We start from the raw sequence: 24,354 nt of genomic DNA on the forward strand, positions 1-24,354 counted from the left end.
CAAGATTCCGATTCCTGAACTGTTTTCAGGAGACCGATTTAAGTTTAGGAATTTCAGGAATAATTGTAAATTGTTTTTGTCCCTGAAACCTTGTTCGTCTGGAGACTCTGCTCAACAAGTAAAAATTGTTATTTCATTCTTACGGGGTGACCCTCAAGATTGGGCTTTTTCGTTGGCGCCAGGAGATCCGGCATTGGCTGATATTGATGCGTTTTTTCTGGCGCTCGGTTTACTTTATGAGGAACCCAATCTTGAGATTCAGGCAGAGAAAGCCTTGCTGGCTATGTCTCAGGGCCAGGACGAGGCTGAGGTGTATTGCCAAAAATTTCGGAAATGGTCCGTGCTGACACATTGGAACGAGTGTGCACTGGCCGCTAATTTTAGAAATGGCCTTTCTGAGGCCATTAAGAATGTTATGGTGGGTTTTCCCATTCCCACAGGTCTGAATGATACCATGTCCCTGGCTATTCAAATTGACCGGCGGTTGCGGGAGCGCAAAACCGCAAATTCCCTCATGTTGTTGTCTGAACAGACACCTGATGTGATGCAATGTGATAGAAAAACCGCAAATTCCCTCATGGTGTTGTCTGAACGGACACCTGATTTGATGCAATGTGATAGAATCCTGACTAGAAATGAGAGGAAAATTCATAGACGCCGGAATGGCTTGTGCTACTACTGTGGTGATTCTACACATGTTATCTCAGCATGCTCTAAACGTATATCTAAGGTTGTTAGTCCTGTCACCGTTGGTAATTTGCATCCTAAGTTTATTCTGTCTGTAACTTTGATTTGCTCACTGTCATCTTATCCTGTCATGGCGTTTGTAGATTCAGGTGCTGCCCTGAGTCTTATGGATCTCTCATTTGCTAAGCGCTGTGGTTTTATTCTTGAACCATTAGAAAATCCTATCCCTCTTAGGGGTATTGATGCTACGCCATTAGCAGAAAATAAACCGCAGTATTGGACACAGGTTACCATGTGCATGACTCCTGAACACCGCGAGGTGATACGTTTTCTCATTCTACATAAAATGCATGATTTGGTTGTTTTGGGGCTGCCATGGTTACAGACCCATAATCCAGTCCTTGACTGGAAGGCTATGTCAGTGTCTAGTTGGGGCTGTCGTGGTATTCATGAGGATTCCCTGCCTGTGTCTATTGCTTCTTCTACGCCTTCGGAAGTTCCTGAGTATTTGTCTGATTATCAGGATGTCTTTAGCGAGTCCAGGTCCAGTGCATTGCCTCCTCATAGGGAATGTGACTGTGCAATAGATTTGATTCCAGGCAGTAAATTTCCTAAGGGAAGACTGTTTAATCTGTCGATACCTGAACATACCGCTATGCGTTCATATATCAAGGAGTCTCTGGAGAAAGGACACATCCGTCCGTCTTCTTCCCCTCTTGGTGCGGGATTCTTTTTTGTGGCTAAAAAGGACGGATCTTTGAGGCCTTGTATTGACTATCGGCTTTTAAATAAGATCACTGTCAAATTTCAGTATCCTTTGCCGCTGTTGTCTGACTTGTTTGCCCGGATTAAAGGTGCCAAGTGGTTTACCAAGATAGACCTTCGTGGTGCGTACAACCTTGTGCGCATTAAGCAAGGGGATGAATGGAAAACCGCATTCAATACGCCCGAAGGTCATTTTGAGTACTTGGTGATGCCTTTTGGGCTCTCTAATGCCCCTTCAGTTTTTCAGTCCTTTATGCATGACATTTTCCGGAACTATCTGGATAAATTTTTGATCGTTTATCTGGATGATATTCTGGTTTTTTCTGATAATTGGGACTCGCATGTGGAGCAGGTCAGGATGGTCTTTAAAATTTTGCGTGAAAATTCTTTGTTTGTCAAGGGCTCAAAGTGTCTTTTTGGTGTACAGAAGGTTCCCTTTTTGGGGTTAATTTTTTCCCCTTCTGCTGTGGAGATGGACCCAGTCAAGGTCCGAGCTATTCTTGATTGGACTCAGCCCTCGTCAGTTAAGAGTCTTCAGAAGTTCTTGGGTTTCGCTAACTTCTACCGTCGTTTTATCGCTAACTTTTCTAGCATTGTGAAACCTTTGACGGATATGACCAAGAAGGGCTCCGATGTGGTTAATTGGGCTCCTGCTGCTGTGGAGGCTTTCCAGGAGTTGAAACGTCGGTTTACTTCGGCGCCTGTTTTGTGCCAGCCTGATGTCTCGCTTCCCTTTCAGGTTGAGGTGGATGCTTCAGAGATTGGAGCAGGGGCCGTTTTGTCGCAGAGAGGCCCTGGTTGCTCTGTTATGAGACCTTGCGCCTTTTTCTCTAGGAAGTTTTCGCCTGCGGAGCGAAATTATGATGTGGGCAATCGGGAGTTGTTGGCCATGAAATGGGCATTTGAGGAGTGGCGTCATTGGCTCGAGGGTGCTAAGCATCGTGTGGTGGTCTTGACTGATCACAAAAATCTGATGTATCTCGAGTCTGCTAAATGCCTGAATCCTAGACAGGCCCGCTGGTCATTGTTTTTCTCCCGTTTTGACTTTGTTGTCTCGTATTTACCAGGTTCAAAAAATGTGAAGGCCGATGCTCTTTCCAGGAGCTTTGTGCCTGATGCTCCTGGAGTCGCTGAACCTGTTGGTATTCTTAAGGATGGTATTATCTTGTCAGCTATTTCTCCAGATCTGCGACGTGTGTTGCAGAGATTTCAGGCTGATAGGCCTGATTCTTGTCCACCTGACAGACTGTTTGTGCCTGATAAGTGGACCAGCAGAGTCATTTCCGAGGTTCATTCCTCGGTGTTGGCAGGTCACCCAGGAATTTTTGGCACCAGAGATCTGGTGGCCAGATCCTTTTGGTGGCCTTCCTTGTCTAGGGATGTGCGGTCATTTGTACAGTCCTGTGGGACTTGTGCTCGAGCTAAGCCTTGCTGTTCTCGTGCCAGCGGGTTGCTCTTGCCCTTGCCTGTCCCTAAGAGACCTTGGACACATATCTCCATGGATTTCATTTCTGATCTTCCGGTGTCTCAAGGCATGTCTGTTATCTGGGTGATATGTGATCGCTTCTCCAAGATGGTCCATTTGGTTCCTTTGCCTAAGCTGCCTTCCTCTTCCGATCTGGTTCCTGTGTTTTTCCAGAACGTGGTTCGTTTGCACGGCATCCCTGAGAATATTGTGTCAGACAGAGGATCCCAGTTCGTTTCCAGATTCTGGCGATCCTTTTGTAGTAGGATGGGCATTGACTTGTCGTTTTCGTCTGCTTTCCATCCTCAGACTAATGGACAGACGGAGCGAACTAATCAGACTTTGGAGGCTTATTTGAGGTGTTTTGTCTCTGCTGATCAGGACGATTGGGTGACCTTCTTGCCGTTGGCTGAGTTTGCCCTTAATAATCGGGCTAGTTCCGCCACCTTGGTTTCGCCGTTTTTCTGCAACTCTGGTTTCCACCCTCGTTTTTCTTCGGGTCATGTGGAACCTTCTGACTGCCCTGGGGTGGATTCTGTGGTGGATAGGTTGCAGCGGATCTGGAATCTTGTGGTGGACAACTTGAAGTTGTCACAGGAGAGGGCTCAGCGCTTTGCCAACCGCCGCCGCGGTGTGGGTCCCCGACTACGTGTTGGGGATTTGGTGTGGCTTTCTTCCCGCTTTGTTCCTATGAAGGTTTCCTCTCCCAAATTTAAACCTCGTTTTATTGGTCCTTACAAGATATTGGAAATCCTTAATCCTGTATCCTTTCGCCTGGATCTTCCTGTGTCGTTTGCTATCCACAACGTGTTTCATAGGTCCTTGTTGCGGCGGTACGTTGTGCCTGTGGTTCCTTCTGCTGAGCCTCCTGCTCCGGTGTTGGTTGAGGGCGAGTTGGAGTACGTGGTGGAGAAGATCTTGGATTCTCGTCTCTCCAGGCGGAGGCTTCAGTACCTGGTCAAGTGGAAGGGCTATGGTCAGGAAGATAATTCCTGGGTGGTCGCCTCTGATGTTCATGCGGCCTATTTAGTTCGTGCCTTTCACGCCGCTCGTCCTGATCGCCCTGGTGGTCGTGGTGAGGGTTCGGTGACCCCTCACTAAGGGGGGGGGTACTGTTGTGATTTTGCTTTTTGCTCCCTCTAGTGGTCATTAGTGATTTGACTCTGGAGCTTCTGTCTTTTCCTATATCCTCACCTGGGCCGTTAGTTCAGGGGCGTTGCTATATAAGCTCCCTGGACCTTCAGTTCAATGCCTGGCATCGTTGTAATCAGAGCTAATCTGTTGTGCTCTTGTCCTATGATCCGGGTTCCTGTATTTCAAGCTAAGTCTGCTTCCTTGCTTTTTGCTTTTGTTTGGTATTTTTGTCCAGCTTGTTCCAATCTGTATCCTGACCTTTGCTGGAAGCTCTAGGGGGCTGGTGTTCTCCCCCCGGACCGTTAGACGGTTCGGGGGTTCTTGAATCTCCAGCGTGGATTTTTATAGGGTTTTTGTTGACCAGATAAGTTATCTTGCTATATTCTGCTATTAGTAAGCTGGCCTCTCTTTGCTGAACCTGGTTCATTTCTGTGTTTGTCATTTCCTCTTACCTCACCGTTATTATTTGTGGGGGGCTTGTATCTTGCTTTGGGGTCCCTTTCTCTGGAGGCAAGAGAGGTCTTAGTTTTCTTCTCCTAGGGGTAGTTAGATTCTCCGGCTGGCGCGAGTCATCTAGCGATCACCGTAGGCATGATCCCCGGCTACTTCTAGTGTTGGCGTTAGGAGTAGCTATTTGGTCAACCCAGTTACCACAGCCCTATGAGCTGGATTTTTGAATCTCGCAGACTTACACGTTCCTCTGAGACCCTGTCCACTGGGGTCATAACAGTGTTCCTAACGGAGTTGAACAAAGCTTGAAGAGTCGCAGTTAGGTCACTGGCTTGGACTGATTCCGGTAGACCCCTCACTCTCAGATTTTGCCTTTTCTCCCGATTCTCCAAGTCCTCCATATGGTCTAGAAAGCTCTCAAAGGTGGACGTCTGGGCTGACAGTTTAACCTCAAGGGCTAGGATCTTGCTGGAGAGATTTTCCACAGTAGTGTCAGTAAGTGTGACTCTGCCCGCTAGAGCTGAGACGTCCCCTCTCAGGGCCATTGTTTCAGCTTGAAAGGAGTTCTCCACCCTGGAGATAAAGCCCTCAAGTTCCTCTTTAGTTGGAACATTGCTAATACGGGCCTTAAAAGCTTCCCACATGTCTGGGTCAGGGCTATCTTGTGGCCGCATATTTGGTAAAATAGGGGAACCACTGGGGCCTCCACTGATGGTCGGCTCCACTCGTCGCTCACCCCCTGTGGCTTCTGTGGGGTGATTTAGTAGAGGGGGGAGATAACCTGCTCCACAGCCCAGTTTCTGAATAGAGAGTTGTTGAAGCACCCCCTCTGCAGGTGTAAGTGGCCGAGGTGACAGGCTAGGAGGCAGCCAAGTCTCCTGCAGCACAGGCCACTCAGTTTGGGAGGGGTAGAGATCAGCTCTCTGTGTCCAGGACCTCACCGCTTCTCCCTCTGTTTGTACAGTCTCATGATCCGAGCCCCCACCATCCTCCCTCTCCCCTGCGGTACCTTCATCTCAGACCCCCTGCAGGGGGGCCTCCAGGGGCCTCTCCTGAGTAAACAGTCTGGTGACAGACGCTCTGGAAACCTCAGTGCAGGCCTGCAGTGTCTCCTTCTCTCTCTGCTTGTTTTTTGCCTCATGTGTAGTGCTGCAGGGCTTGGGGGAGGGATCAGCCATCTCAGGATCAGTGCAGCTCCAAGGCCCCTTCCCAGAGCTTCTTAAAAAGCGAGATATACTTGCAGAGAACTCCACAGGGGGTCCAGAAGGGGTGTTGGGGCGTGCTGGCTTCCGTTTAGCAAGCAGACTCCGGTAAAGTCAGTTTCTGGGCTGTTGCAGGGCTTTATTCGGCTGGGGAAGCAGGAGCTCAGGGATTAGCAGCCTTCCTCCATTATGGCCAGGACACGCCCCCCGCCATTTGACTTTTTGAATGAAATATTGGCTCCAATCTTTAGCGGACACCATGTCGTGTTTGGAGAGCCCCTATATGCCTAAAGATTGGAGCTCCCCCACAAATGACCCCATTTTGGAAACTAGACCCCCCAAGGAACTTATCTAGATGCATAATGAGCACTTTGAACTTCACAAATTGATCCATAAAATTGAGAAAGTACTTTTTTTTCACAAAAAAATTCTTTTAGCCTCAATTTTTTCATTTTCACATGGGCTACAGGATAAAGTGGATCCTAAAATTTGTTGGGTAATTTCTCCTGAGTACACTGATACCTTATATGTGGGGGTAAACCACTGTTTGGGCACACGGCAAGGCTCGGAAGGGAAGGAGCGCCATTTGACTTTTTGAATGAAAAATTAGATCCAATCGTTAGCGGACACCATGTCGCGTTTGGAGAGCCCCTGTGTGCCTAAACATTGGAGCCCCCCCCCACAAGTGACCCTGTTTTGGAAACTAGACCTCCCAAGGAACTAATGTAGATGTGTGGAGGGCACTTTTTCCCCCAAGTGCTTCACAGAAGTTTATAACGCAGAGCCGTGAAAATAAAAAATCTTATTTTTTTTCCTCACAAATTATTTTTTAGTCTGCAATTTTTTATTTTCTCAAGGATAACAGGAAAAATTGGACCCCAAAAGTTGTCCAGTTTGTCCTGAGTACGCTGGTTCCCCATATGTGGGAGTAAACCACTATTTGGGCACACGTCGAGGCTCGGAAGGGAAGTAGTGATGTTTTGAAATGCAGACTTTGATGGAATGGTCTGCGGGCGTCACGTTGCGTTTGCAGTGCCCCGATGTGCCTAAACAGTAGAAACCCCCCACAATTGATCCCATTTTGGAAACTAGACTGCCACCGAACTTATCTAGATGTGTGGTGAGCACTTTGAACCCCCAATTGCTTCACAGAATTTTATAACGTAGAGCTGTGAAAATAAAAAATCGTTTTTCCCCCACAAAAATAAATTTTTAGCCCCCAATTTTTTATTTTTCCAAGGGTAACAGGAGAAATTAGACCCCCAAAGTTGTTTTTCAATTTTTCCTGAGTACGCTTATGCCCCATATGTTTGGGTAAACCACTGTTTGGGCGCACGTCGGGGCTCGGAAGGGAGGGAGCACCAATTGAATTTTTGAACGCAAGATTGGATGGAATCAATGGTGGCGCCATATTGCGTTTGGGACCCCCTGATGTGCCTAAACAGAGGAAAACCCTCAATTCTAACTCAAACACTAACCCCAACACACCCCTAACCCTAATCCCAACCCTAACCATAACCCTAATCACAACCCTAACCCCAACCCTAACCATAACCCTAACCCCAACACACCCTTAACCACAAGCCTAACCCTAACCCCAAAACACCCCTAACCCTAATTTTAACCCTAATTCCAACCCTAACCCTAATCCCAACCCTAACTCTAATTCCAACCCTAACCCTAAGGCTATGTGCCAACTTTGCGGATTCGTGTGCGGATTTTTCCACACCGTTTTTAATAAATTCATAGGAAAAACGCACTGTGTTTTACCTGCGGATTTCACCTCCGGTTTTACACCTGCGGATTCCTATTGAGGAGCACATGTAAAACACTGCGGAATCTGCACAAAGAATTGACATGCTGCAGAAAATACAATGCAGCATTTCCAAACGGTATTTTCTGCACCATGGGCACTGCGGATTTGGTTTTCCATAGGTTTACATGGTACTGTACACCGCATGGAAAACTGCTGCGAATCCGCAGCAAAATCCGCTGTGGATCCGCAGCCAAATCTGCACCGTGTGCACATACCCTAATTCCAACCCTAACCCTAATTCTAACCCTAATTCTAACCCTAACCCTAATTCTAACCCCAATTCTAACCCTAACCCCAATTGTAAACCTAACCCTAGTGGAAAAATAAATATATTTTCTTTATTTTATTATGTTCCCTACCTATGTGGGTGATAAAGGAGGGGTTATTTACTATTTTATTTTGATCACTGTGATAGGGTCTATCACAGTGATCAAAATGTACCTATGTACCTCGAATGAATGAATCTGCCAGCCGGCAGATTCGGCGGGTTAACTGCGCATGCACCCGCTATTTTGGAAGATGGCGGTGCACATCACTGAAGACGGACGGACACCGGGACTCGGGAGTTACGGGGGTGTGATCGGACAGCGGAGGACAGGACGGAGGGGAGGAAAGACTGACGGCGGCAGCAGATCACCGCCGTCAGTCGGTGGCGGGGGCAGATCGCGGTCTCCAGTCGTGGCCGATGATATTGCAGCATCGGCCATGGCTAGATTGTAATATTTCACTAAGTTTCATTGGTGAAATATTACAAATTGCTGATTGGCTTTCACTTTCAACAGCCAATCAGAGCGATCGTAGCTAAGGGGGGGGGGGGGGCAAAGCCACCCCCCTGGGCTGAAGTACAACTCCCCCTGTTCCTGTGGGTCGGGTGAAATTTGAGTTAACCCTTTCACCCGACCTACAGGAACGCGATCAGTCTGTGACGCAGCATATGCGTCACAGGTCGTATTGGCACCGACTTTCATGACGCATACGCTGCGTCACAGGTCAGGAAGGGGTTAAACTGAAACGGGGTGTATGGTATCCTTAGTATTAGCCCACAGTTCAGATGTCACCTTGTTGTGAATTCCGCTCTTGGGCTCCCTCCGGTGGTTGTAAGTGGCATTTTTGCGAGTTCTGCTCTTGGGCTCCCTCCGGTGGTTTTAAGTGGTACTGCTGCTCCTTGGATTTAGTAGTCAGCAGCTGCTTCCACTGATTGTCTTTCTGGCTCGACTATTTAGCCTGGTTCTATCCTTCAGCCTGTGCCAGTTGTCAATGGTTCCTGGTTGGATTCACATCTCTGCTTGGATTTCACTGATATTCTGACCAGTTCAGCAAAGATAAGTCCTTGCTTTGTTCTTTTGCAGTCCACTTGTTGTGGACTTAATCTTTCTGCACTTTCTATGTTTTTTCTAGTCCAGCTTGTCAGTATGGATTTATTCAGTTAAGCTGGAAGCTCTGGGAAGCAGATTTACCCTCCACACCTTTAGTCAGGTGTGGAGATTTTAGTAAACTCTGTGGTGGATTTTTCTAGTTTTTAATACTGACCGCACAGTATTCTTTCCTGTTCTATTTATCTAGTTAGACTGGCCTCCTTTGCTACATCCTGGTTTCATTCTGCGTATGTCATTTCCCTCTCCACTCACAGTCAATATTTGTGGGGGGCTGTCCTATCCTTTGGGGATTTTCTCTGAGGCAAGATAGCTTTCCTGTTTCTATCTTTAGGGGTAGTTAGTCCTCCGGCTGTGACGAGGTGTCTAGGGAGGTACAGGAACATCCCACGGCTACTTCTAGTGTTGTGTTAAGCTCAGGAACTGCGGTCAGTACAGGTACCACCTCCTCCAGAGCACGTCCCATGTTGCTCCTAAACCACCAGCTCATAACAGTACAACTGGCCAAAAATGAATTAAATGCATCTCAAAAGAAGGAAAAGGAAGTTCTGAGCCATTTTTTTTCTGCAGTCTGTTTTGTCTTTTTTTTCCTCTTAATCTCTGGGTGGTTCAGGATTTTGGCGCTGGCATGGATGTTCAGGGTTTGTTTTCTCGTGTGGATCAACTTGCTGCAAGAGTACAGAGTATCCAAGATTATGTTGTCCAGACTACGGCTTTAGAGCCTAGAATTCCAACCCCTGATTTGTTTTTTGGGGACAGATCTAAGTTTTTGAACTTTAAAAATAACTGCAAATTGTTTTTTGCCTTGAAACCCCGTTCCTCTGGTGATTCCATTCAGCAGGTTAAAATTGTCATCTCTCTGCTGCGTGGTGACCCTCAGGACTGGGCATTCTCCCTTGAATCAGGGGATTCGGCATTGCTTAATGTAGACGCATTTTTTCAAGCGCTCGGATTATTGTATGACGAACCTAATTCTGTGGATCATGCAGAAAAGACCTTGTTGGCCCTGTGTCAGGGTCAGGAAGCGGCAGAAGTATACTGCCAGAAATTTAGAAAATGGTCTGTGCTTACTAAATGGAATGAGGAGCCTCTGGCAGCAATTTTCAGAAAGGGTCTTTCTGAAGCCCTTAAAGATGTTATGGTGGGGTTCCCCACGCCTGCTGGTTTGAGCGAATCTATGTCTCTAGCCATTCAGATTGATCGGCGCCTGCGCGAGCGCAAAGTTGTGCACCATGTGGCAGTGTCCTCTGAGCAGAGTCCTGAGCCTATGCAATGTGATAGGATTTTGACTAGAGCAGAACAGCAGGGATTCAGACGCCAGCATAGGCTGTGTTTTTACTGTGGTGATTCTGCTGATGTTATTTCTGATTGCCCTAAGCGTACTAAGAGGGTTGCTAGGTCTGTTACCATCAGTACTGTACAGCCTAAATTTCTCTTATCTGTGACCTTGATTTGCTCATTATCGTCCTTTTCTGTCATGGCATTTGTGGCTTCAGGCGCCGCCCTGAACTTGATGGACTTGGAATTCGCCAGGCGCTGTGGTTTTTCCTTACAGCCTTTGCAGAGCCCTATTCCTTTGAGGGGCATTGATGCTACGCCGTTGGCCAAGGATAAACCTCAGTATTGGACTCAGCTGACCATGTGCATGGCTCCAGCACATCAGGAAGATTGCCGTTTTCTGGTGTTGCATAATTTGCATGATGTTGTTGTACTGGGTTTTCCATGGTTACAGGGACATAATCCTGTGCTGGATTGGAAATCTATGTCTGTGACTAGTTGGGGTTGTCAAGGGGTACATAGTGACGTTCCTTTGATGTCAATTTCCTCTTCCCCCTCTTCTGAAGTTCCTGAGTTTTTGTCGGATTTCCAGGATGTATTTGATGAGCCCAAGTCCAGTTCCCTTCCTCCACATAGGGACTGTGATTGTGCTATTAACTTGATTCCTGGCTGTAAGTTCCCTAAGGGCCGACTTTTCAATCTGTCTGTGCCAGAGCATGCCGCTATGCGGAGTTATGTTAAGGAGTCTTTAGAGAAGGGGCATATTTGTCCGTCTTCGTCACCATTGGGAGCGGGATTCTTTTTTGTTGCCAAGAAGGATGGCTCCTTGAGACCCTGTATTGATTATCGCCTTCTTAATAAGATCACGGTCAAATTCCAATACCCTTTACCTTTGCTTTCTGATTTGTTTGCTCGGATCAAGGGGGCTAGTTGGTTTACTAAGATTGACCTTCGAGGGGCATATAATCTTGTTCGTAATAAACAGGGTGACGAATGGAAAACTGCATTTAATACAACCGAAGGCCATTTTGAATACCTTGTGATGCCTTTCGGGCTCTCTAATGCTCCTTCTGTATTTCAGTCCTTCATGCATGATATTTTCCGCAATTATCTTGATAAATTCATGATTGTGTATTTGGATGATATTTTGATTTTTTCCGATGATTGGGAGTCTCATGTGAAGCAGGTCAGGATGGTATTCCAGATCCTTCGTGATAATGCTTTATTTGTGAAGGGGTCTAAGTGCCTATTTGGAGTTCAGAAGGTCTCTTTTTTGGGTTTTATTTTTTCTCCCTCGTCTATAGAAATGGATCCTGTTAAGGTCCAAGCCATTCATGACTGGATTCAACCCACATCTGTGAAGAGTCTTCAGAAATTTTTGGGCTTTGCTAATTTTTATCGCCGTTTCATTGCCAACTTTTCCAGTGTGGTTAAGCCCCTGACCGATTTGACGAAGAAAGGCGTTGATGTGACGAATTGGTCCTCTGCGGCTGTTGAGGCCTTTCAGGAGCTTAAACGCCGATTTACTTCTGCCCCTGTGTTGCGTCAGCCGGATGTTTCTCTTCCTTTTCAGGTTGAGGTTGACGCTTCTGAGATTGGGGCAGGGGCCGTTTTGTCTCAGAGGAGTTCTGATGGTTCTTTGATGAAACCGTGTGCCTTTTTTTCCAGAAAGTTTTCGCCTGCGGAGCGCAATTATGATGTCGGCAATCGGGAGTTGTTGGCCATGAAGTGGGCATTTGAGGAGTGGCGACATTGGCTTGAGGGAGCCAAGCACCGCGTTGTGGACTTGACCGATCATAAGAATCTGATTTACCTCGAGTCGGCCAAGCGGCTGAACCCTAGACAGGCTCGATGGTCCCTGTTTTTCTCCCGTTTTGATTTTGTGGTCTCGTATCTTCCGGGATCTAAGAATGTTAAGGCTGATGCCCTCTCTAGGAGTTTTTTGCCTGATTCTCCTGGAGTCCTTGAGCCGGTTGGCATTCTTAAGGAAGGGGTGATTCTTTCTGCCATCTCCCCTGATTTACGGCGGGTGCTTCAGGAATTTCAGGCTGATAAACCTGACCGCTGTCCTGTTGGGAAGCTGTTTGTTCCTGATAGATGGACAAGTAAGGTAATTTCTGAGGTTCACTGTTCGGTGTTGGCTGGTCATCCTGGGATTTTTGGTACCAGAGATTTGGTTGCTAGGTCCTTTTGGTGGCCTTCCTTGTCGCGGGATGTGCGTTCTTTTGTGCAGTCCTGTGGGACTTGTGCCCGGGCCAAGCCTTGCTGTTCCCACGCTAGTGGGTTGCTTTTGCCTTTGCCGGTCCCTGAGAGGCCCTGGACGCATATTTCCATGGATTTTATTTCGGATCTTCCTGTTTCCCAGAAGATGTCTGTTATCTGGGTGGTTTGTGACCGGTTCTCTAAAATGGTCCATTTGGTACCTTTGCCTAAATTGCCTTCCTCCTCTGACTTGGTTCCATTGTTTTTTCAGCATGTGGTTCGTTTGCATGGCATTCCGGAGAATATTGTGTCTGACAGAGGTTCCCAGTTTGTTTCTAGGTTTTGTCGGGCCTTTTGTGCTAGGATGGGCATTGATTTGTCTTTTTCTTCGGCATTTCATCCTCAGACAAATGGCCAAACTGAGCGAACTAATCAGACCTTGGAAACCTATTTGAGATGCTTCGTGTCTGCTGACCAGGATGATTGGGTGGCTTTCTTGCCGTTGGCCGAGTTTGCCTTTAATAATTGGGCTAGTTCGGCTACTTTGGTTTCGCCTTTCTTTTGTAATTTTGGTTTTCATCCTCGTTTTTCTTCGGGGCAAGTTGAGCCGTCTGATTGTCCTGGTGTGGATTCTGTAATGGACAGGTTACAGCAGATTTGGACTCATGTGGTAGACAATTTGACGTTGTCTCAGGAAAAGGCTCAACGTTTTGCTAACCGCCGTCGGTGTGTTGGTCCCCGGCTTCGTATGGGGGATTTAGTCTGGTTATCTTCTCGTCATGTTCCTGTGAAGGTTTCTTATCCTAAGTTCAAGCCTCGGTTTATTGGTCCTTATAAGATTTCTGAGATTATCAATCCGGTATCTTTTCATTTGGCCCTTCCAGCCTCTTTTGCCATCCATAATGTTTTCCATAGATCTTTGTTGCGGAGATATGTGGTGCCCGTTGTTCCCTCTGTTGATCCTCCTGCCCCGGTGTTGGTTGATGGGGAGTTGGAATATGTGGTGGAGAAAATTTTGGATTCTCGTTTTTCGAGGCGGAGGCTTCAGTATCTTGTCAAGTGGAAGGGTTATGGCCAGGAGGATAATTCTTGGGTTGTTGCCTCCGATGTCCATGCCGCCGATTTGGTTCGTGCTTTTCACTTGGCTCGTCCTGATCGGCCTGGGGGCTCTGGTGAGGGTTTGGTGACCCCTCCTCAAGAGGGGGGTACTGTTGTGAATTCCGCTCTTGGGTGGTTGTAAGTGGCATTTTTGCGAGTTCTGCTCTTGGGCTCCCTCCGGTGGTTTTAAGTGGTACTGCTGCTCCTTGGATTTAGTAGTCAGCAGCTGCTTCCACTGATTGTCTTTCTGGCTCGACTATTTAGCCTGGTTCTATCCTTCAGCCTGTGCCAGTTGTCAATGGTTCCTGGTTGGATTCACATATCTGCTTGGATTTCCCTGATATTCTGACCAGTTCAGCAAAGATAAGTCCTTGCTTTGTTCTTTTGGCGTGCTTGCAGAAATGGCTTCTTTCGCATCACTCTCCCATACAGCTTCTCCTTGGGCAAAGTGCGTTGTATAATTGACCGATGCACAGTGACACCATCTGCAGCAAGTTGATGCTGCAGCTCTCTGGAGGTGGTCTGAGGATTGTCCTTGACTGATCTCACCATTCTTCTTCTCTGCCTTTCTGATGTTTTTCTTGGCCTGCCACTTTTGGCCTTAACAAGAACTGTACCTGTATTCTTCCATTTCCTTACTATGTTCCTCACAGTGGAAATTGACAGGTTAAATCTCTGAGACAGCTGTTTGTATCCTTCCCCTGAACAACTATGTTGAATAATCTTTGTTTTCAGATCATTTGACAGTTGTTTTGAGGAGCCCATGATGCCACTCTTCAGAGGAGATTCAAACAGGAGAACAACTTGCAAGTGGCCACTTTAAGTAGCTTTTCGCATGATTGCATACACCTGGCTATGAAGTTCAAAGCTCAATGAGGTTACAAAGCCCAAAAAAGTGCTTTAGTAAGTCAGTAAAAAGTAGGTAGGAGTATTTAAAACAAGAAAATGATAAGGGTGCCCATACTTATGCACCTGTCAAATTTTGTGTGAATGCAGATTGCACATTTTCTGTTATTACAATAAACCTCATTTCAAGGCAGAAACATCACTGTGTCCAACAGTTATTAGATATATGAAACTGAAATAGCTGTTGCAAAAAAAACAATTTTTATAAAACATTAAGCTTAAGATTAATAGGGGTGCCCAAACTTTTTCATATAACTGTATTTATTACCACGCAAAGAAAAAAATCTGCATTATGTTACAAAAAATGTTAACAGCACACAAACTAAATTTTAGATTGTTAATTATGTCTTTTAAGTGTTAAATATATAAAATCATGCAATTTTTATAACTTCCCGTGTAAATAAAGATATAAATCCATGTAAGAGATTTTTTTGTTCACAAAGCACTCCATGGCTCAGCACCACCCTACATCTCCTCTCTGGTCTCAGTCTACCACCCTACCCGTGCCCTCCGCTCCGCTAATGACCTCAGGTTAGCATCCTCAATAATCAGAACCTCCCATTCCCGTCTCCAAGACTTTTCACGTGCTGCGCTGTTATGAACTGGTGGCCTAGGAGCAGCATGGACGAGCTCTGGAGTAGGTGGCCTCTATACTGACCGCAGACCCTGAACTTAACACATCAACTAGAAGTAGCCGTGGGATGTTCCTGTCACTCCCTAGACACCTCGTAACGGCCGGAGGACTAATTACACCTAAAGGAAGAAACAGGAATACTATCTTGCCTCAGAGAAAATTCCTAAAGGAAAGGCAACCCCCCACAAATATTGACTGTGAGAGGAGAGGGAAATCACAAACGCAGACTGAAAACAGAATTTAGCAAAGGAGGCCACGCTACCTAGAAAGAATAGACAGGAAAGAGTACTGTGCGGTCAGTATAAAAAATACTACAAAATCCACCACAGAGAATACAAAAATCTCCACACCTAACTAAAGGCATGGAGGGTAACTCTGTGACTCCAGAGCTTCCAACTTGGCTGATTAAATCTTAACACAGACAAAGCTGGACAAGAAAAAACGTAGCAATTCACAGAACTATTAAGTCCACCGCATGTGGACTGCAAAAACAGAGCCAGGACTTATCTTTGATGATTTGGACAATCCAGAAGGAGAAACCAAGCAGAGATGTGGATCCCTAGAAAACAATGGACAACTGGCACTCAATAAAGGAAGGAGCCAGACTAAATAGCCCCGTCCAAAGTGGAAGCAGCTGATGACTGTTGTGAAGGACAAACAGCAGCACTACCACTTATAACCACCGGAGGGAGCCTAAGAGCAGAACCCACAACAGAATTCACAACAGTACCCCCCCCTTGAGGAGGTGTCACCGAACCCTCACCAGAGCCCCTAGGCCGATCCGGACGAGCCAAATGGAAGGCACGAACCAAATCGTCAGCATGAACATCGGAGGCAACAACCCAAGAATTATCCTCCTGGCCATAACCCTTCCACTTGACAAGATACTGAAGCCTCCGTCTAGAAAAACGAGAATCCAAGATCTTCTCCACAACATACTCCAACTCCCCATCAATCAACACTGGGGCAGGAGGATCAACAGAGGGAACCATGGGCACCACATATTTCCGCAACAAAGATCTATGAAAAACATTATGGATGGAAAAAGAGGCTGGAAGGGCCAAACGAAAAGACACTGGATTGATAATCTCAGAAATCCTATAAGGACCAATAAACCGAGGCTTGAACTTCGGGAAGAAACCTTCATAGGAACATGACGAGAAGACAACCAGACCAAATCCCCAACCCGAAGCCGGGATCCCACACGCCGACGACGGTTGGCAAAACGCTGAGCCTCCGCCTGAGACAACACCAAATTGTCCACAACATGAGCCCAAATCTGCTGCAACCTGTCAACCACAGAGTCCACCCCAGGACAATCAGAAGACTCAACCTGCCCTGAAGAAAAACGAGGATGAAACCCAGAATTACAAAAGAATGGTGACACCAAGGTAGCAGAACTAGCCCGATTATTAAGGGCAAACTCGGCCAATGGCAAGAAAGCCACCCAATCATCCTGATCGGCAGACACAAAGCATCTCAAATAAGTTTCCAAAGTCTGGTTAGTTCGCTCACTTTGGCCGTTTGTCTGAGGATGAAATGCGTTAGAAAAGGCAAATCAATGCCCAGCTTAGCACAAAAGGACCGCCAAAACCTAGAAACAAACTGGGAACCTCTATCGGACACAATATTCTCTGGAATGCCATGCAAACGAACCACATGCTGAAAAAACAACGGAACCAACTCAGAAGAGGAAGGCAACTTAGGCAAAGGTACCAAATGAACCATCTTAGAAAACTGGTCACAGACCACCCAGATAACAGACATCCTCTGGGAAACAGGAAGATCCGAAATAAAATCCATAGAAATATGCGTCCAAGGCCTCTCAGGGACCGGCAAAGGCAAAAGTAACCCACTGGCGCGGGAGCAGCAAGGTTTGGCCCGCGCACAAGTCCCACAGGACTGCACAAAAGAACGCACATCCGTGACAAAGAAGGCCACCAAAAGGACCTACTAACCAAATCTCTGGTACCAAAAATCCCAGGATGGCCAGCCAACACAGAACAGTGAACCTCAGAAATCACTTTACTAGTCCATCTGTCAGGAACAAACAGTTTCCCCGCTGGACAGCGATCAGGTTTATCAGCCTGAAACTCTTGAAGAGCCCGTCGCAAATCAGGGGAGGTGGCAGAAAGAATCACCCCCTCCTTAAGAATACCAACCGGCTCAAGAATCCCAGGGGAATCAGGCAAGAAACTCCTAGAGAGGGAATCAGCCTTAACATTCTTAGAACCTGGAAGATACGAGACAACAAAATCAAAACGGGAGAAAAACAGGGACCATCGGGCCTGTCTAGGATTCAGCCGTTTGGCAGACTCGAGGTAAATCAGATTCTTATGATCGGTCAAGACCACAATACGGTGCTTGGCCCCCTCAAGCCAATGTCGCCACTCCTCAAATGCCCACTTCATAGCCAACAACTCACGATTGCCGACATCATAATTGCGTTCCGCAGGCGAAAACTTTCGAGAAAAGAAGGCACACGGTTTGATCAAGGAACCATCAGAATTCCTCTGAGACAAAACGTCCCCTGCCCCAATCTCAGAAGCGTCAACCTCAACCTGAAAAGGAAGAGAAACATCCAGCTGACGCAACACAGGGGCAGAAGTAAATCGGCGCTTAAGCTCCTGAAAGGCAGAAACGGCCTCAGAGGACCAATTAGCTACATCAGCGCCCTTCCTCGTCAAATCGGTCAGGGGTTTATCCACACTGGAGAAGTTGGCAATGAAACGGCGATAAAAATTAGCAAAGCCCAAAAATTTCTGAAGGCTCTTCACGGATGTGGGCTGGATCCAATCATGAATGGCCTGAACCTTAGCCGGATCCATTTCTATAGATGATGGAGAAAAAATGAAGCCCAAAAAAGAAACCTTCTGTACACCAAAGAGGCACTTAGACCCCTTCACAAACAAGGCATTGTCACGAAGGACCTGAAATACCATCCTAACTTGTTTCACATGAGACTCCCAATCATCTGAAAAAATCAAAATATCATCCAAATATACAATCATGAATTTATCAAGATAATTCCGAAAAATATCATGCATGAAGGACTGAAACACAGATGGGGCATTAGAGAGTCCGAATGGCATCACAAGATACTCAAAATGGCCCTCGGGCGTATTAAACGCAGTTTTCCATTCGTCACCCTGCTTAATACGAACCAGATTATATGCCCCTCGAAGGTCAATCTTAGTAAACCAACTAGCCCCCTTAATTCTGGCAAACAAATCAGAAAGCAAAGGCAAAGGGTATTGGAATTTGACCGTGATCTTATTCAAGAGGCGATAATCAATACAGGGTCTCAAGGAGCCATCCTTCTTGGCAACAAAAAAAAAACCTGCTCCTAATGGAGAAGAAGATGGCCGAATATGCCCCTTCTCCAAAGACTCCCTTACATAGCTCCGCATGGCGGCATGTTCAGGCACAGACAGGTTGAAAAGTCGGCCCTTAGGAAACTTACAGCCTGGAATCAAATCAATAGCACAATCACAGTCCCTATGCGGTGGAAGGGAACTGGACTTGGGCTCATCGAAAACATCCTGGAAATCTGACAGAAACTCAGGAATTTCAGAAGAGGGGGAGGAGGAAATTGATATCAGAGGAACGTCATCGTGAACCCCCTGACAACCCCAACTAGTCACAGACATAGATTTCCAATCCAACACCGGATTATGTACCTGTAACCATGGAAACCCCAGCACAACAGCATCATGCAAATTATGTAACACCAGGAAGCGACAATCTTCCTGATGGGCTGGCGCCATGCACATGGTTAACTGTGTCCAAAACTGAGGTTTATTTTTAGCCAATGGTGTAGCATCAATCCCCCTCAAAGGGATAGGACTCCGCAAAGGCTGTAAGGAAAAACCACAACGTCTGGCAAATTCTAAGTCCATTAAATTTAAAGTGGCGCCTGAATCCACAAATGCCATGACAGAGAATGACGATAATGAGCAGATCAGGGTCACAGATAACAGAAATTTAGGTTGTACAGTACTGATAGTAACGGAATTAGCGATTCTCTTGGCACGCTTAGGGCAATCAGAAATAACATGAGCAGAATCGCCGCAGTAAAAGCACAACCTATTCTGACGTCTGAATCCTTGGCGTTCCGCTCTAGACACAATCCTATCACACTGCATAGGCTCAGGACTCCGCTCGGAAGACAACGCCATAGTGTGCACAACTCTGCGCTCACGCAGGCGCCGATCAATTTGAATAGCAAGAGACATAGAATCACTCAGACCTGCAGGCGTGGGGAACCCCACCATAACATCTTTAACAGATTCAGAAAGACCCTTTCTGAAAATTGCTGCCAAAGCATCCTCATTCCACTTAGTAAGCACAGACCATTTTCTGAATTTCTGGCAATATGACTCTGCCGCTTCTTGACCCTGACACAGGGCCAAAAGTGTTTTCTCAGCATGCTCTACAGAGTTAGGTTCATCATACAATAACCCAAGCGCCTGAAAAAAGGTGTCTACATTAAGTAAGGCCGGATTCCCAGATTCCAGGGAAAATGCCCAATCCTGCGGGTCACCACGCAACAGAGAAACGACAATTTTTACCTGCTGGATGGGATCACCAGAGGAACGGGGCTTAAGAGCAAAAAACAGTTTACAGTTATTTTTAAAGCTCAAAAATTTGGACCTGTCCCCGAAGAACAGATCGGGGGTAGGAATTCTAGGCTCTAAAACAGGAGTCTGCACGATATAATCAGAAATACCCTGTACTCTAGCAGCAAGTTGATCCACCCGAGAAGCAAGTCCCTGAACATCCATGTCAACGCCTAACTCCTGAGCCACCCAGAAGTGAAGAGGGAAAAAAAAAAAATGGCTCAGCACTTTCTTTCCCTTCTTTTGAGATGCGGTTAACTCATTGTTGGCCAGTTGTACTGTTATGAACTGGTGGCCTAGGAGCAGCATGGACGAGCTCTGGAGTAGGTGGCCTCTATACTGACCGCAGACCCTGAACTTAACACATCAACTAGAAGTAGCCGTGGGATGTTCCTGTCACTCCCTAGACACCTCGTCACGGCCGGAGGACTAATTACACCTAAAGGAAGAAACAGGAATACTATCTTGCCTCAGAGGAAATTCCTAAAGGAAAGGCAGCCCCCAAATATTGACTGTGAGAGGAGAGGGAAATCACAAACGCAGACTGAAAACAGAATTTAGCAAAGGAGGCCACGCTACCTAGAAAGAAAAGACAGGAAAGAGTACTGTGCGGTCAGTATAAAAAATACTACAAAATCCACCACAGAGAATACAAAAATCCCCACACCTAACTAAAGGCACGGAGGGTAACTCTGTGACTCCAGAGCTTCCAACTTGGCTGAGTAAATCTTAACAAAGACAAAGCTGGACAAGAAAAAACATAGCAATTCACAGAACTATTAAGTCCACCGCATGTGGACTGCAAAAACAGAGCCAGGACTTATCTTTGATGATTTGGACAATCCAGAAGGAGAAACCAAGCAGAGATGTGGATCCCTAGAAAACAATGGACAACTGGCACTCAATAAAGGAAGGAGCCAGACTAAATAGCCCCGTCCAAAGTGGAAGCAGCTGATGACTGTTGTGAAGGACAAACAGCAGCACTACCACTTATAACCACCGGAGGGAGCCTAAGAGTAGAACCCACAACAGAATTCACAACACTGCGCCGATTCTTTGGAATGCACTACCTAAGTTAAGACGATTAATCCCCAATCCCCACAGTTTTAAGCGTGCCCTAAAAACGCATTTGTTCAGATTGGCCTACCGCCTCAACGCATTAACCTAACTATCCCTGTGTGGCCTAAAAAAAAACAAACAAACAAACCATAATCAGGTTCCTCGCATCATGTTCAGTCAATAGCCTCTGTGTCTGTACTGCTACATACTTAGGCAGTTAACTGGTTCATGCAGCTTTACATGAACACCCGAGCCTTACACTATGGCTGGTCCAAATAACTAAAGCAATTGTTACCATCCACCTCTCGTGTCTCCCCTTTTCCTCATAGTTTGTAAGCTTGCGAGCAGGGCCCTCATTCCTCCTGGTATCTGTTTTGAACTGTGATTTCTGTTATGCTGTAATGTCTATTGTCTGTACAAGTCCCCTCTATAAGTTGTAAAGCGCTGCGGAATATGTTGGGGCTATATAAATAAAATTATTATTATTATTATTCCTGCTTTGAAATGGAAATTCAAAAGAAAAATAAAAGATAAAGATTAAATTTCCTATTCATTCAGAAACAAAACAATTTAAATATCTTATACATATGTATATATTTAATGTAATTCTAAGTATTATTACAGGAGTAAATTTTAATTATTTCACTATACATATAAAAATACAGCATTAATATATGTATTTACTGTATGAATATGTATCTACAAAACTATAGAACTACAGAATTATACTGTATAAAATAAATACAAATTACTAAATAATGCCGTATTTTTCCGAATATAAGACGCACTCCCCCCCCCCAAAAAAAAGGGGGGAAAATGGGGGGTGCGTCTTATAGTTGGAATACAGGCTTACTGGCAGTGGTGTGGCGGCGGCAGAGGTGCGGGAATGGAGGCGGCGCAGTGAGCGGTATGGCGTGAGCGGGGTCCCTTTCATAGGTGAGGTGATGCAGCAGCCCGGTAAGCAGCAGAGCCGGGTGAATCATGTTGTTATCGGTAGTGGCGGCCATCTTCCTGAGGCCGCGCTTGGGCAGATGGAGTGCTCTGCTTCCCGGGACTTCAGGAAAATGGCCGCAGGAAGCAGCGCGTGCGCAGATGGAGATTGCGGTGACCATTTTCCTGAAGCCGAGTTCGCAGATTCAGATCTCGGCTTCAGGAAAATGGCCGCCGCGATCTCCATCTGCGCACCATTTTCCTGAAGCCCCGGGAAGCAGAGCCCTCCATCTGCACACGCGCGGCCTCAGGAAGATGGCTGCCACCACCGATAACAGCATGATTCACCCGGCTCTGCTTCTTACCGGGCTGCTGCATCACCTCACCTGTGAAAGGGACCCCGCTCACGCCATACTGCTCACTGCACCTCCTAATCCCCGCACCTCTGCCGCTGCCGCACCTCTGCCGCCGCCACACCACTGCCGGTAAGCCTGTATTAACCCGGCTCCGCCATACCGCTCATTATCCCCGCACCTCTGCTGTCGCCACACCACTGCTGCAACCCTCCCATGGACACCAGGCCATGGCGTCGACCACCTAAGCAGGAAGGGACCCTGCTCAGGTGCACGCCGTACCGCATCACCCCACCTCTGCCGACACCATGCTTCCTGTGACCCTGCTCTGCCACCGCCAGCCCTCATGTAAGATACTGTAAAATTCGGACAATAAGATGGACCCCCATTTTATAAAAAATCTTTTTTTCTGCAATTTTCACTCCAAATTTGGGGTGCGTCTTATGGTCCGGTGCGTCTTATAGTCCGAAAAATACGGTACATTGTATAACACATTTACACAACATATAATATAATTACATTTTTAGCCATATGTTGTATGTACTGCTGTATGTCATATGTTGTATGTACTCTGTTGTATGTAATGTATGTCATATGTACTGTTGTATGTCGTGTTGTATGTTATATGTTGTATGTACTGTTGTATGTTCTGTATGTCTTATGTTGTATGTACTGTATGTTCGGTATGTCATATGTTGCATGTACTGTATGTTGTATGTACTGTCATATGTTGTATGTACTGCTGTATGTCATATGTTGTATGTTTTATGTACTGTTGTATGTCATATGCTGTATGTACTTTATGTTGTATGTAGTATGTTCTGTATGTCATATGCTGTATGTACTGTATGTCATATGTTGCATGTACTGTCGTATGTACTGTTGTATGCCATATGTTGTATGTACTGTATGTCATATGTTATCTGTACTTTTGTATGTTCTGTATGTTATATGTTGTACGTACTTTTGTATGTTCTGTATGTCATATGTTGTATGTACTGTTGTATGTAGTATGTTTTGTATGTAGTATGTTCTGTATGTCATATGTTGTATGTCATGTTGTATGTACGGTGTCATGTTGTATGTACTGTTGTATGTTATATCTTGTATGTACTGTTGTACTGTATGTAGTATGCTCTGTATGTCATGTTGTATGTTCTGTATGTCATATGTACTGTATGTTGTATGTACTGTCATATGTTGTATGTACTGCTGTATGTCATATGTTGTATGTACTGTTGTATGTCATGTTTTATTTACTGTTGTATGTCATATGTTGTATGTAGTATGTTCTGTATGTCATATGCTGTATGTACTGTATGTCATATGTGGTATGTACTGTTGTATGTCATATGTTGTATGCCATATGTTGTATGTACTGTATGTCATATGTTGTATGTACTTTTGTATGTTCTGTATGTCATATGTACTGTTGTATGTTCTGTATGTCATATGTTGTATACACTGTATGTTGTATGTTCTGTATGTCATGTATGTATTGTTGCATATTGTATGTACAGTATGTACTGTATGTTATATGTTCGGCATGTTGTATGTACTCTGTTGTATGTATGTGTTGTTTTTTTTACATTCAACACATTAGACGGATGATGGGATTACTACTGTCCCATCATTGGCTAATATGTCAATCACTATCAGTGTAGCAGGCATAGCCCGATGGGACTTGTAGTCCCATCAGACGATGCCTGCACACACACACACACCCGGACATCGCCGCACACACCCGGACAACGCCGCACACACCCGGACAGCCCGCAGACGCCCCGGCAGACCCACGGACAGCGCCGCACACCCCGAGACAGCCCGCAGACCCACGGACAGCGCCACACACCCCGGGACAGCCCACAGGCCCCCCGGACAGCCCGCAGATGCCCCGGCAGACCCCCGGACAGCACCGCACACCCCGGAACAGCCCGCAGATGTCCCGGCAGACCCACGGACAGCCCGCAGACCCTGCTCGCACACACATACACGCAGACCCCGCCCGCACACACATACACGCACACAGTCACCGCCCACACACTTCCCTCCTCCCGATCTGCAGCGTTTCCCCCGCAGCTAAACCGCAGATCTTTTTTACATCTGCGGTTTTGCTGCGGATGTGCCTGACTCAATGCAAGTCTATGGGTGCAGAAACGCTGCAGATCCGCACAAAGAATTGACATGCTGTGGAAAAAACAATGCTGCGTTCCTGCTTGTTTTTTTTCCGCAGCATGTGCACAGTGGATTTGGTTTTCCATAAGTTAACATGCTACTGTTAAACGCATGGAAAACTGCTGCAGATCTGCAGCGTCAGAAACGCTGCGGATCCGTGGGAAAATCCGCAACGTGTGCACATAGCCTAAGTATTTATGCAGCGTCA

General features: G+C 46.3%; 1 protein-coding gene across 1 annotated transcript in view; it reads left to right on the plus strand.

Moving 5' to 3' along the window:
- The window catches only part of ADPRS (ADP-ribosylserine hydrolase), a 120,091-nt gene that overhangs the window by 37,267 nt on the left and 58,470 nt on the right, over nt 1–24,354 (plus strand). The gene's annotated exons all lie outside the window — the stretch shown is intronic.

This window comes from Ranitomeya variabilis, chromosome 3 (assembly GCF_051348905.1).
Source record: "Ranitomeya variabilis isolate aRanVar5 chromosome 3, aRanVar5.hap1, whole genome shotgun sequence".
Taxonomy (NCBI): Eukaryota; Metazoa; Chordata; class Amphibia; order Anura; family Dendrobatidae; genus Ranitomeya; species Ranitomeya variabilis.